The sequence below is a fragment of the Rattus norvegicus genome, chromosome X (assembly GCF_021556685.1).
Source record: "Rattus norvegicus strain SHRSP/BbbUtx chromosome X, alternate assembly SHRSP_T2T, whole genome shotgun sequence".
NCBI classification, from domain to species: Eukaryota; Metazoa; Chordata; class Mammalia; order Rodentia; family Muridae; genus Rattus; species Rattus norvegicus.
Genome location: NC_141554.1, coordinates 20,939,703 through 20,954,813, shown reverse-complemented (window position 1 = coordinate 20,954,813; position 15,111 = coordinate 20,939,703). Strand labels below are relative to the sequence as shown.

The 15,111-nt window shown below is 42.4% G+C and overlaps 1 long non-coding RNA gene across 4 annotated transcripts in view; it reads left to right on the top strand.

The window, feature by feature from the left end:
• Nucleotides 1-15,111, top strand: part of LOC102554502 (uncharacterized) — an 85,034-nt gene that overhangs the window by 23,099 nt on the left and 46,824 nt on the right. The gene's annotated exons all lie outside the window — the stretch shown is intronic.

Genomic DNA, 15,111 nt, shown 5'->3' with positions numbered 1-15,111 from the left:
CTGACGTCAGTTTTGGCCTTCCCTGTGAACACACTCACGCGTTCTTGTAAATGCACACAGAAAGCAGCAGAAACCTGGGCATACCACTCATGCCTGTTATCCTAGTATTTGGGAAGCTGAGACAAGACAGGATTACCTTGAGTTCAAGGCCAGGCTGTAGAGGGAAGCTCTCAAAACAAGGTCAGGAGGTGAGGGTGCATGCTTTTAATTCCAGCACCTTTAATTCCAGGCAGAGGCAGAGGTGGAAGCCGAGGCGGAGCAAGCAAATCTATGAGTTCAAGGCCAAGCCCCATCTACAGAGTGAGTTCCACCATAGCCAGGGCTGCACAGAGAAATCTTGTCTCAAAAAACAAAAACAAATCAAAACCACCACAGCATAAGCAATTATCTTAACAAAGCACAAAATCATTTTAATTTTTTGAGACGGGGTTTCCAATGTACCCTAGACTGACCTCAACAGTGCAGCCTCCCTACCTTGGCCTCCGAGTACTGAGATTAAGATTGTAGGGGTTGGGACTGGAGAGATGGCCCAGCGGTTAAGAGCACCAACTGCTCTTCCAGAGGTCCTGAGTTCAAATCCGAGCAACCACATGGTGGCTCACAACCATCTGTAATGGAATCCGACGCCCTCTTCTGGTGTGTCTGAAGACAGCGACAGTGTACTCATATAAATAAAATAAATAAATCTTTAAAAAAAAAAGATTGTAGGGGTTGGGGATTTAGTTCAGTGGTAGAGCGCTTGCCTAGCAAGCGCAAGGCCCTGGGTTCAGTCCCCAGCTCCGAAAAGAAAGAAAAAGAAAAAGAAAAAAAGATTGTAGCTATCCAGCACTGCACCCAGCTAAGCTAAAAATCTTGTATATATACTTTTTAAATTTTTAATTTTTTTTTTCGGAGCTGGGGACCGAACCCAGGGCCTTGCGCTTCCTAGGTAAGCACTCTACCACTGAGCTAAATCCCCAGCCCCTTTTTAATTTTTTTGAGACAGAGTATCTCTGTGTAGCCCTGGCTGTCCTGAAATTTGCTCTGTAGACCAGGCTGACCTTGAACTCAGAGATGCGCCTGCCTCTGCACATTGGAGTATTGGAATTAAAGGAATGGGCCATCATGCCTGGCTTGAATCTTTGTTTGTTTCAAGCAAGGCTTTTGTAAATGTTCCTAAAAGTGGATCAAATTTTTTTTAAAAACAACCTGAATGTCTTGAACATAAGGAATTTGATTTTTATCTAGTTGCATGATAGTTTGTTACGCTACTGAGTTAGAGGGAAACACTGAATTAAAATCTAACAAAAAGTTGTTATATGTGAAATGTAGAAAGCATTGAATATTGTGGGGCTGGGAGGTGGTTCGGCAGTTAAGAGCACTGACTGCTCTTCCATCAGAACCGGGTTCAATTCCCAGCACCCACATGGCAACTCATAACCATCTGTAACTCCTGTTCCAGTGGCTCTCACACGCATGCAGGCAAAACACCAATGCACATAAAAAGAACGTATTAAATATTGTAACTTAAACATCTAAGGAATTAGCCAGTGAGGACGGTTCAGTAAGTAAAGACTCTTGCTCCCAGGTCTGATAACCTGACTTCTAGCCTCAAAATTCATATAAAAGGGCTGGAGAGATGGCTCAGTGGTTAAGAGCACCCGACTACTCTTCCAGAGGTCCTGAGTTCAATTCCCAGCAACCACATGGTGGCTCACAACCATCTGTAAAGAGATCTGATGCCCTCTTCTGGTGTATCTGAAGACAGCTACAGTGTACTTATATATATATAATAAATGAATAAATCTTTTTTAAAAAAAAGAGCACTGGCTGCTTTTCCAGAGGTCCTGAGTTCAAATCCCAGCAACCACATGATGGCTCACAACCATTTGTAATGGGATCAGATTGCCCTCTTCTGGTGTGTCTGAAGACAGCAACAGTACAGTGTACTCACATGCATGAAATAAATAAGTAAATATAATTTGGCAAATATTTATTTAGACTGGGTTTAATGGATCATGCCTGTAATCCAGCATGTGACGGGCCAAGGCAGAGTTGTCATGAGTTCTAGGCCAGTAAGAGCTATAGAATGAGACCCTGTCTCTAAAAATCTTTAAAAAACCAAACCAAACAATAAAACAACTTAAGTCTTGCAAACTGAAAGGCAACTGGAGATGGTGGTGCACTCCTGGAATCCCAGCACTTGGGAAGTAGAGGCAGAAGGATCAGGAGTTCAAGGCTGGGAGATGGATTAGTGGGTGAGAGTACTTGCTGTGCAAGCATGAGGACCTGAGTTCAAATCCCCACACCCACAAGCACAAGGCTGGATGGAAACAGGTGGATCCTAGGAGTTTGTTCAATCAACCAGCCAAGCCTAAATGTCAGGGAGAGACCCTGCCTCAAGGCAAGAAGGCAATTCCAACATCTATGTCCATGCATACAGATTCATACATTTGCATGCCCCTATGTATACAGCACACAAACATACAGTACCCATACACACTTAAAGAACTTCAAAAACTTACTACTATCTAGCATGAATTACAAAGGTATATTTACAGAATTATGCTGTAAATTTTATGTAACTTGTGGTGTTCCTACTAGCAGCTTGGCTTTAAAATGACCTCCGCCCCCCTTGAGTGATGACTAAAAATTAACTTGCAATAGCACAGAGAATCACTTGGAGTATATGGAATTTTTGTTCATTTGCTTTTTTAAAAATTGGTTTGTTTGTTTTGATTTTTCAAGACACGGTTTCTGTCTGTTGCTCTGGCTGTCCTGGAACACCCTTGTTAGACCAGGCTGGCCTTGAACACGAGATCAGCCTGCCTCTGACTCCAGCGTGCTAGGATTAAACCCATACACCACCATGCTGGCTTGGGTTTTTTGTTATTGTTCTTTGATTTGGTTTGGTTTTTCTTTTTTCTATTTTTCGGAGCTGGGGACCGAACCCAGGGCCTTGCGTTTGCTAGGCAAGCGCTCTACCACTGAGCTAAATCCCCAGCCCTGGTTTGGTTTTTTTTTTTTTTTTTGGTTCTTTTTTTTCGGAGCTGGGGACCGAACCCAGGGCCTTGCGCTTCCTAGGCAAGCGCTCTACCACTGAGCTAAATCCCCAACCCCTTGGTTTGGTTTTTAACGAAAGAGAAAAGTGACAATTCTAGAGGGAGAAAGCCTCTCTATTCATCCCCTGTTTAAAAGAATTACCTTTTTCCATGTTGCGTTTAGGATGAGCAAGGCTCTTTATATGTGATGTCAACTTCAATTCCTGGGACCGTGTGATGCTCTGGCCCCTTTATTCCAATGCAGAACGTCTCTCCATGTGGCCCTGAGGGGCCTTTGGTTCAGGTTGCCCTGGGGTTGCACCTGACTGGAAAGGTCAGGGCATTCCCATTGCTAATAACCCTCCCTGGAACAAAAGGTCCACTGATTGGGCTTCAGGGACTGTAGGCAATTTCTAAGCTTTAGTGAAGGCTTTTGGGTAGGTTAACTTAGAGGGGCACATAGATTAAGGAAGATAAAGCCGGGAATGTTTTAGCCAACCTTTTCTCTTGATTAGCTTCCTCTGTCTTGCCTTTATTAGTAAATACTCTTAAAGAGTTCATTAACCAGACTTGCTGTAGGAGTTTAACGCCCTGGCCTAATTTGTAATTTTCTTCTGATGTCGGCGGCCTGTTGTTAGGCAGTGGACTGCACAGTAACGGGGGCTTTCTTCTCTGCTGAGTTAGGGGCTGTGTCGGTGTGTTTCTAAAACTTCATCAGTATGTCTAAAATATGAGTGTATTGCACCCTTCCCTTTCTGAGTGATTTCTTGGGCTTTGCCATAATTCTTTGGGACATTTCCAGGGCCTCACATGTTCAGGGTCTCTGTAAATTTGGTAGTCTACAATTCATGGCCGTCCAGAAGAGTGACATAAAGTCCAGGAATAAGCATTCCATGAATATGAAATCTCTCGTTTCATGTAATCATACAGAGAATCTGCCAGGACAGGTTGTGAGTAGCTAAGGGATGGGCCTTAGGGAGCTAATTCGAGGTCTGAGTTGTGAGAAATCCCGCTCCTAACACAGCAAAGTGTGTCTTAGAAGAACAAGGGAGAGACCTTAAGTGGGGAGAATGGGGACAACTGCAGAAGCAGCAAGGGGAGCAAGCAGAGGTCATTCCCAGAGGCTACCCGAGAAGGGGGTCAGAGGAAAGAGAACAGAGGGTACATAATGAGGCACAACCAACCAGGCAACTTCTAAAAACCCCTTCCACATGGCATGATGTGTGAATCACTTGTTTGCCATGATTTTCACCCAGGATGGCCTGGCCTCCAGAGGACCTTCTGGGCCTCTCAACTTGACCGTGTTGTAGCTATGGAGACTTCATGGTCTATTTGTTACCCAGATTGCAAAGAGGGTCAAAGTCCTGTTCCCTGATGTGAACTATCAGTAAAGGATAGTTAGAAGAGAGAGCGAGAGAGGCAGAGGGGAGAGGACAGGAAGGGAAGGGAGAGGACGGGTGACAACTCAGTCCTCAGTAGAAGAAAAAGCTCTGGCAGCTGGCAGTGGACAGCATCTCAACTCTTTAGTTCAAAATGCACCACGAGTTTACCCTGAGTGCTCTGCCCAGCTGGCTACATATTACTTTGCACTTCGGATCTTCCAACTTAAAGATAATAGAAATTAAATAAAGCCAGACAGGAAGAAGGGGCAAGCAGAGAGCACATGGACTGCAGGGAGGGAGGTGGGTTCAGGGAGACAGGAGTGAGGAGTGGTGCTGACACCAGACCGGTGTCACACAGGATGATTAGTACCGTGCTTTTGTTTTTGGAGATTTATTATTATTGGTTTTTTTATTTGTTTTGTTTTGTTTTGTTTTCAAGGCAGGGTTACTCTGTACAACACCCCTGGCCGTCCTGGAACCTGCTGTGTAGACCAGGCTGGCCTCGAACTCAGAGTTCCTCTTGCCTCTACCTCCTAAGTGCCGGGGTTAAAAGCCTGCTCCATCACCACCCAACTCTTTTTTTTTTTAATGTGTATGAGTGCTTTGGCTGGGTGCCATGGAGGTCAGAAGAGGGGGTCAGATCACTGGAACTGGAGTTAAGGATGGTTGTGGGCCACTATGTAGGTGCTGGGAACTGAACCAGAGTCTTCCGAACAAATAATGCTCTTAACTGCTGAGCGAGCTTGCTCCTCCCTCCATCCCTTTACTGAATGTGCTGGCCTCAAGATATAGGTGGCTCATAGTAGCTGTTAGGGAAATGCATGCAGGCTGTGCACACATGATGGTACCAGACTTTAATCTTAGAACTCTACATGCAGACACGGGCAGCTATCTTCAAGTTACAGACAAGACTTGGCTCTGTCCATGGTTAGTTCCAGACCAGCCAGGGCCACATAGTGAGACCCTGTGTTTAAAACATGAAACTAGGGGTTGGGGATTTAGCTCAGTGGTAGAGCGCTTGCCTAGGAAGCGCAAGGCCCTGGGTTCGGTCCCCAGCTCCGAAAAAAAAAAAAAAAGAACAAAAAAAAAAACAAAAAAACATGAAACTAAGGTTTGAGTGGAGGGTGTGAACGCTTGAGAGAAAGACTCTTGAGAGAAGACTCAGCCATTAAGAGGCACTTTCTGGGGCTGGAGAGATGGCTCAGCGGTTAAGAGCACCCGACTACTCTTCCAGAGGTCCTGAGTTCAATTCCCAGCAACCACATGGTGGCTCACAACCATCTGTAAAGAGATCCGATGCCCTTTTCTGGTGTGTCTGAACACAGTTACAGTGTACTTATATGTAATAAATGAATAAAAAATCTTTAAAAAAATATTAAAGAAAAAAGAGGCACTTTCTGTTCTTACAGAGGACCTGGGTTTAGTTCCTAGCACCGACATAAGGCGGCACACAACTGCATGTTATTCCAGTTCCAGGGAATCGATGTCTCTCTTTTCGGGCCTCAGTGGACACTGCTGAGGCGCGCGCGCCACAGACACACACACACACACACACACACACACACACACACACACACAGACAGAGAGAGAGAGAGATATCTTTATATTCTGTGGACCAGAATATAAAGGTGTCAGATACTGCTCCAACTCCTGTCTTCCTTCTGCTATGCCACTCACCACAATAACAACGGACTCAGCCTCGGAAACTATAAGCAAACCCCCAATTAAATACTTTCCTTTATAAGAATTGTCTTGGTCATGTCTTAGTTAGGGTTTTGCTGCTGTGAACAGACACCATGACCAAGGCAACTCTTTTTTTTTCAGGCAACTTTTATAAGGACAACATTTAATTGGGGCTGGCTTACCGGTTCAGAGGTTTAGTCCATTATCATCAAGGCAGGAGCATGGCAGCATCTAGGCAGGCACGGTGCAAGAGGAGCTGAGAGTTCTACATCTTCATCTGAAGGCTGCTAGCAGAATACTGGCTTCCAGGCAGCTAGGGTGAGGGTCTTAAAGCCCATACACGGGTTGGAGAAATGGCTCAGTGGTTAAGAGCACTGACTGCTCTTCCAGAGGTCATGAGTTCAATTTCCAACAACCACATGGTGGCTCACAACCATCTGTAATGAGATCTGGTGCCCTCTTCTGGCCTGCAGTCACATATGCAGGCAGAATGCTGTACATAAAATAAATAAATAAATCTTAAAAAAAAAAAACACACACACACACACAGTGACACACCTACTCCAACAGGGCCACACCTTCTGCTACTGTTACTACTATTAGGGCCAAGCATATATAAACCGTCACATTCCACTCCCTGGCTCCCATAGGCTTGTTCAAACACATGAGTCTATGGGGGCCATACCTAACCATAGCATAATAAAAAAGTACATTTAGTCCAACTTCTAAAATCCCTATAGCCTATAGCAGTCTCAACAGTGTTAGAAGTTCAAAGATCAAAGTCTCTTCTGAGATTCATCAAATCACTTAACTGTAATCCCCAAAGCAAGACAGGAAAGCAGCTGGGCAACTCCAAACTCTGATCTCCATGGCTGATGTCAAAGCGATCTTCAGATCCCCAATGCCTTTTTCATTCTTGGTGACTACAACAAACTTCTTTCTCCTGGGCTGGTTCCATTCACTGTTAGCAGCTTTCCTCAGCAGATATCCCACAGCTCTGGCACCTCAAACACCTTGGGGTCTCTAAGGCTTGTTTAAATGTCTGGGATCCACATATTATCTTCTGGGCTCCTCTAAAGGGCTGGTGTCACTTCTCCAGCTTTGCCCTCTGTAGCACTCTAAGCTCAGGTTGATCCAGTCCACTGCTGCTGCTGCTCTTGGTGATCATCCCATGACACTGGCATCTTCACTGGGGTCTTCACACTGCAACTAGGCTTCGCCAATTGCCTCTCATAGGCTCTCTTCATGGTGCCAAGCCTCAACTTCAGTCCTAGGCCACAGCTGAGGCTACACCTTCACCAATGGCCTTCCATGGCCTCTCACAGTGCCAAGCCTCAGCTGGTCTCCATGTCCCCGTCATGTCTTCAAAACCAGGACCACCTGGGTGACTCTGACACATTACCAAGTGCAGCTGCAGCATGAGGCACAACCTTGGCAATCTCTGAACACAGCTTCTTTGTACTCTCAGAAAATACTTCTCAGCAGAAGACTTCACCTCAGTGATGCTGGTCTCTTTTTTTTTTTTTTTTTTTGGTTCTTTTTTTTATAGCTGGGGACCGAACCCAGGGCCTTGCGCTTCCTAGGCAAGTGCTCTACCACTGAGCTAAATCCCCAACCCTGATGCTGGTCTCTTCTTAAACACTGCTAATTTCTTAGCTCCAGCTGGCCAGCATCAATTGTCCCGGTAGTCCCTTCTATTTTGGACTCTAAAGTCAAAGCCACATGGCCGAAGCTGCCAAATTCTGCTGCTTGCAGGATCTGGAACACAGCACCCTTTTCTAGTACTTTATCACCAGCTTTCTGTTTTCTGACTCCTTCAGTGTCTAAGCTTGGCTGTCCTGGAACCTTGCTCTCTAGACTGACTTTGAACTCAGAGATCTCTATGCCTGTATCATAGCGATGGGATTAAAGGATTTAAATTTTTCTCTACTTAGAACTTGCTCTGTAACAGGCTGGCCTTGAATTTAGAGATCTGCTTGCTTTAGCCTCTTGGAATTAAAGGATTGTACTACCTTGCCTGGACCTAAAATTAGCTGGGTGGTATCTTGCTCAAAGGTTACCACTCCCTTAATTTAATTAATATCCTTGAACACAGAATTCAGCTCCATTTCATTTCCTGGTGGCCCTATAATACCCAAACCATATATTTTATTTATTTTTTTCTTTCTAAGCTTGCTATGCTTTTTCAAAATGCTTGTCATGAGACTTAACCAGAGAACAAAGTCTCTGCTGGGCTTTTTTGAGACTTCCTTTGTCAATGCAATTAATATTAATCTCTTTACCTTAGCCTCAGGTAGACTCTTCAGACAAGGGCATAAAGCAGCCACATTCATCAGCAAAATACCACAGAAACAGTCTCTAGGCCACATACTGACATTATTCTCCATTAAAACCTCTTGGGCCATGTCTGTACAGTTAAAGTCACTCTCAGCAACAAAGCCTTCCATATTCCTACAAGGATAGCCCATTAAGCTCTGTTTAATCCAAATCCAAAACCCCAAATTCACATTCTTCCAAACAAAAGCATGGTCAGGCCTATCACAGCAATACCCCAGCCCCTTGTACCAACTTCGTAGTTAGGGTTTTATTGCTGTGAACGGACACCATGACCAAGGCAACTCTTATAAGGGACAACATTTAATTGGAGCTGGTTTACAGGTTCAGAGGTTCAGACCATTATTATTAATGCAGGAGCATGGCAGCGTTCAAGCAGACATGGTGCTGAAGGAGCTGAGAGTTCCACCTCTTCATCTGAAGGCCACTAGAAGACTGACTTCCAGGCACCTATGACAAGGGTCTTAAAGCCTACTCCCACAGTGACACATCTAGTCCAGCAAGGCTATACCTCCTAATAATGCCACTCCTTGGACCAAGCATATTCTCTGTCTGTCTGTCTCTGTGTGTAGTTTGTGGTAAGTTTGTATATTTTCATGTGAGTTTGGGCACATATGTGCTGTATAGTACGTATTAGAAGTCAAAAAACAGCCCCTATGCAGCGAGTCCTTTGCCTTCTACCTTGGTCAAGACAGGTTGTTGTGTATGCTAGGTTGGACTGTGCATAAGTTTCTTGGAGTTCTCCTGGGTCTACTTACCATTTTGCTGTAGGAACACTGGGATTGCAGATTCCTGCTACCATGCTCGGCTTTATGTGTTCTCTTGGGATCTGAACATGGGTCCTCATACTTGTGCAGCAAGTGTTTTAACCTTTGAGCTATCTCCCTAGCCGCTGTTTGTAGGAGTTCTTATAGTTTTTTTCCTGTCCCTTCTTTTAGTTTTGCAAATTAAAAATCTTTTGGTGGGGGGGCGGGTAGAGAGAGAACTCAGCAGTTAAAAGCATTATCTGTTCTTCCAAGGACCTAAGTTCAATTTCCCAGCACCCACATGGCACCTTACAATTGTCCGGTTCTAGGGCTTCTGACGCCCCCCTCACACAGATGTACAAGCAGGCAAAATACCAATGCACATAAAATAAAAATAAATTATATATTTAAAAAAAACATCTGTTGGGGTTGGGGATTTAGCTCAGTGGTAGAGCGCTTACCTAGGAAGCGCAAGGCCCTGGGTTCGGTCCCCAGCTCCAGAAAAAAAGAACCAAAAAAAAAAAAAGCATCTGTTGTCTGTTGTTTTGTTGGTCTTTCTATCCTGACTGGAGAAAGATGAAATTGAAAAATTATTTTGATTTGCATTTTCTTTATTTACTAGAGATGATGAACTTTTTTTTTCTTTTCTTTTTTTCGGAGCTGGGGACTGAACCCAGGCCTTGTGCTTGCTAGGCAAGCGCTCTACCACTGAGCTAAATCCCCAACCCCGATGATGAACATTTTTTGAGATGTTTCTTAGACATTTTTAATTCCTTTGAGAATTTTGTGTGGTTTTTTTGCTTTTGTTTTTGACTCCTTGTTTTTTATTTTGTTGGGTTTTTTAGTTCTTTATACATTCTTCTTTTAGATGGATAGATAGGAAAGATTCTCTCCCATTCTGTGGGCTTCCTCTTTACCTGGTTATTCTTTAGCTATACAGACGTTTTTGAGGTCCCAACTGTCAGTTGTCCATAATTCTTGGGCAAATAGCATCCTGTTCAGAAGGTCCTTTCCTATACCTGTATCATAGAAAGTTTAGCAGGTGGACTACTATTGTCTTCTAGCAGTCTCGGTGTTCCAGGTTTTACATGTAGGTTTTTGAGTTACATGGAATTAGTTTTTTTTCCAGAATGATATAGGCTCTAATTTCATTCTTCTACCTATGGACATCCCATATTTTTGTCCCAGCATTATTTGATGAAGATGCTGTCTTTGTTCCAATATATGTTTTTTTATATATTTATCAAATATTAAATGGTTGCAATTATACATAATCATTTTTGTATCTATTATGTTCCACTGGTCTATATGTCTGGTTTGTGCCAGTGCCATATTGTTTTTATTTCTGTGGCTCTATTAATATGACTTGATGTGACGTCGTAACTGCCAGCACATGTCTCTTTGCTCAGGATTATTGACTATTTGAAGTCTTCTGGTTCCATATGAATTTTAGTGGTTCTTTCCTATTTCTGTGAAGAATGAAATGAAGATTCAGGTTGGGATTGTAATAAATCTATAAACGGTTTTGATAGGATGGTTATTTTCACACTATTAATTCTACCAACCCATGAGCATGGGATGCCGTTCCATCGTCTAATGTCTGTCTTTATCTCTATTTTCTGGGATATGTTTTTACAGTAGAGGTCCTTCAGCTCCTTGTTTAGATTTCGTTCTACATACCTTATTTTCGTTGAGACTGTTATAAATGGGATCTTTTTCTCTGTATGTTTGTTGTTAATATGTAGAAAGCTATGGATTTGTGTAAGCTGATGTTGTACTCTGCTAATTGCTGAAATTGTTGATTGTTTCTAGAAGTTTCTGTTAGGATTTTTGAGTTCTCTTATATATGATACTGTGTCAGTAGTACATTTTTCCTTATTTGTATCCCTTTGATTTTTCCCCTTGCCTTATTTCAAGCACAATACTAAAAAGAATGTAGAGAATTTGAAAGTGCTTCTTTCCCTCTCCCTCTCCCTCTCCCTCTCCCTCTCCCTCTCCCTCTCCCTCTCCCTCTCCCCCTCCCCCTCTCCCTCTTCCTCTCTCCCTCTCCCTCTCCCTCTCCCTCTCCTTCTCCCTCTCCCTCTCCCTCTCCCTTTCATTTTCCCTCTCCCTCTCCCTCTCCTTCCCCTCCCTCTTTTCTTTCCCTTTCCTCTTCCCCTTCTTTTTCTTTTCTTTTTTTTTTCCGGGGCTGGGGATCGAACCCAGGACCTTGTGCTTCCTAGGCAAGCGCTCTACCACTGAGCCAAATCCCCAACCCCACTGAGCCAAATCCCCAACCCCTTCTTTTTCTTTTTGAATAGTTTAAGGATGGGCTGTAGATCTTTTGAAACTCTTACTAAAATACTATTGTGTTTCCAGCTGGATCTAGACTTACATTTTGTTGAAAGGCTTTTTATTACTATTTACTATTTCTTTTTATTATTATTATTATTATTATTATTATTATTATTATTATTATTATTATTATTATTATATATGAGTACACTGTAGCTGTCTTCAGACACACCAGAAGAGGGCATCAGATCCCATTACAGATGGTTGTGAGCCACCATGTGGTTGCTGGGAATTGAACTCAGAACCTCCGGAAGAGCAGTCAGTGCTCTTAACCACTGAGCCATCTCTCCAGCCCCCTTTATTACTATTTAAATACACGCATTTGTTGTACATCTGTTTAGGCTCTTGATCATGTCATCTGTGATTTTGGTAGTTTGGTAGAATCTAGAAATTTGTCCATTTCTTTTAGATTAGCTTAATGGGAGCACAGGTTTTTAAAGTGTTATTTTATAATATTCTGAATTTCTTTACTGTCTATTATAGTAAGGGTTCCTTGTTCATTTGTGATTCTGTTCATTTGAGTCCTCTCATTCTTTATTTTGGTGAGGTGGGCCAAGGATCTGTCAATTTTTTTATCTTCTCAAAGAGCCAGACTTTAGATTCATTTTATTTTTCTATGTTTCTTTTTTTTTTAATTTATTTATTTATTGTATATAAATTACACTATAGCTGTCATCAGCTATAGGGCGTCAGATGCCATTACAGATGGTTGTGAGCCACCGTGTGGTTGCTGGGAATTGAACTCATGACCTCTGGAAGAGCAGCCAGTGCTCTTTTTTTTTTTTCTTTTTTTCGGAGCTGGGGACCGAACCCAGGGCCTTGTGCTTGCTAGGCAAGCGCTCTACCGCTGAGCTAAATCCCCAACCCCGCAGCCAGTGCTCTTAACCACTGAACCATCTCTCCAGACCTATGCTCTGATTTTTATTATTTCTTGCCATCTAATAAGTTTGGATTTGGTTTGGTCTTGTTTTCTTAAATTTTTGAGTTCATCATGAAGTCATTTAGTTTTGCTCTTTTTTGTTCGTTTGTTTGTTTGTTTGTTTGAGATAGGGTTTCTCGGTGTAGCCCTGGATGTCCTGAAACTAGCTACATAGACCAGGCTGACCTTGAACTCAGAGATCTGTTTTCCTCTATGCTCTCACACCCTGGTCTTTCTTGTATTTTAATGTAGGCACTTGGAGCATAGTTTTTCATGTGTATCAAAATCATCAACTACTAATGAACATCTTAGTTACTTTTCTATTGCTGTCATAAAACACCATGACCATACTAACTGCTAAAAGAAAGCATTTAGTTTGGCTTACAGAAGGTTAGAGTTCATGGTGGTGGGGCAAAGAAACAGCTGAGGTCTTCATCCAAAACTATGAGGCAGAGAAAGAGCACTGGGAATTATGTGAGTCTTTTGAAACTTCAAAACCCACTCTCAGTGACACACCTCCCCCAATAAGACCACACCTCCTAATCCTTGCCAGTCAGTCCCATCACCTGGGGACCAAGTATTCAAATATATGAGCCAATGTGGGCTGTTCTCATTCGAACATCCATGGTAGGTTGATGTTGTATTGTGTCTTTGATTCCACTAATACAATTTTTATGAAATTGGGTGTAACAGAATTTGGTGTTTATATGTATAGTGTAGCAATGTCTTCTTGGTTAATTTCTCCATTATTAGAATGCAGTGTCTTTTAAAAAAAAAACTTATCTTTTGATTAGTTTTAGTTTGAGGTCTATTTTGTTAGATTTTACTATAGTAAAACCTACGTGCTCTCTGGTTCCATTTGAGTACTTTTGCCCATCCATTCACTCATTCACTAAAGCAAAGATATGTTTCTTTTTTTTTTCTGGAGCTGGGGACCGAACCCAGGGCCTTGTGCTTGCTAGGCAAGCGCTCTACCACTGAGCTAAATCCCCAACCCCCAAAGATATGTTTCTTATAGAAACAGATAGATGGATTTTGTTTCTTGATTCATTCCCGGAGTCCCTTGTTTTGACTGAAGAATCAAAGCCATTGATATTTAAAGTTATTATTGAAATGTGTATGTTGGTTGCAGTTATCATGTTGTTGATTTTTGGTGGTGTTTGTTTTCTCAATGATATTTTGTGCTTTAGTAATTATGTTTTTGTATTACTTTTATAATCCCTCTGCTAAGCTCACTCCTCCTTTTGGCTCAAAATAATGCTTCCCATATTTTTCTTGGATTTGGTTTGTGGAATATGAATGCTTTTAGGCTATTTATTTATTTATTTATTTATTTGGTTCTTTTTTTCGGAGCTGGGGACCGAACCCAGGGCCTTGCGCTTCCTAGGTAAGCGCTCTACCACTGAGCTAAATCCCCAGCCCTCGTTCAGCTTTCAATATGCTTTGTTCTGTATACTCAATGTTTTAACTATGATATCCCCTAGAGATTTCCTTTTTCTGGCTTTGTGTATTTGGTGTTCTGTGTGCTTTTTTAAAATTTGTGTGGGTTTTTCCTAAGTTAGGATAGTTTTCTTCTATGATCTTGCTGCTCTGGTCAATGAGAAGAAGACTTGCCCTTCTCCCTCCTGGATGCCTGTAATTTGAAGGTTTGGCTTTATTATGGTGTCCCGCTTTTCCTCTTATGTTCCTTTCCTGAGGTTTTCTTTTTCTCATATTCTTTGCATATCTAGAACCTCTACTTTGTCCTAAAGTCCTGCTAATCTCTTTTCTGCCAGGTTCATTCTACTCATAAGGCTTTTCCTGAAGTTTTCAAGTTGGGTTATCGAGTTTTTCATTTCCATCTTCAGTTCAGCTCCAATCTTCTTCAGTGTTTCTTTATTGAATTCCATTTGAAATCCTGTAATATCTACACCATTACCATTGGCCTACGCTGTGCTTTCTTGAGCATCAAGCAGATGTTTATTCTCTTTCAATTCATTCTCTTTAAGTTCATTGAGCTGTTTCTTTGTTGTTTTCCTTAAACTTTCTTTGAACAATCTGTTTTCCTTAAACTTATCATTGTTCTTTTTAAACCCTGTGTCCTGGTGTTCCTGTAGGTAATTCTTTTTTTTTCAGGAGCTGAGGACTGAACCCAGGGCCTTGCGCTTCCTAGGCAATCGCTCTACCACTGAGCTAAATCCCCAACCCCTCGTGTAGATAATTCTTATTGAAGAAGAGTTGTACAAACTGGGTGGATTGGTGTTAGGGGTGGATACTGCCTTGATCCTTCATGTTGGTGGTATTTTTGCTGTGAGGACTTCTTTTGTTAGTTCTGTCTGATATGGACAGATTAAGTTGGGGCAGAACAAAGAATGTGTGGTTCAGGTTGGGCCTAAACAATGAATGTGGCTTAGGTAGGATAAAATTGGGTGAACAAAGGAGAGTAGGTTAGTGTGCAGGATGTGCATCCTGGTCTAACCTGGGTGTTTGGTGGGAGAGGATAGGCTCACAACCAAAAACACAAGAAATGCATGATGGGAAAATAGTTCTTGGGGTTGGGGTGGAGGAAGGCGAGTGGGTCTAGGAATAATGAAATAAGCAGGGACTGAAACCACTTTCCCAGTATCCTTTGTTTTGAATATTCTCTGTGCCCCCTTTTTAAAAAAGATTTATTCATTTATTATATACAAGTACACTGTAGCTGTCTTCAGACA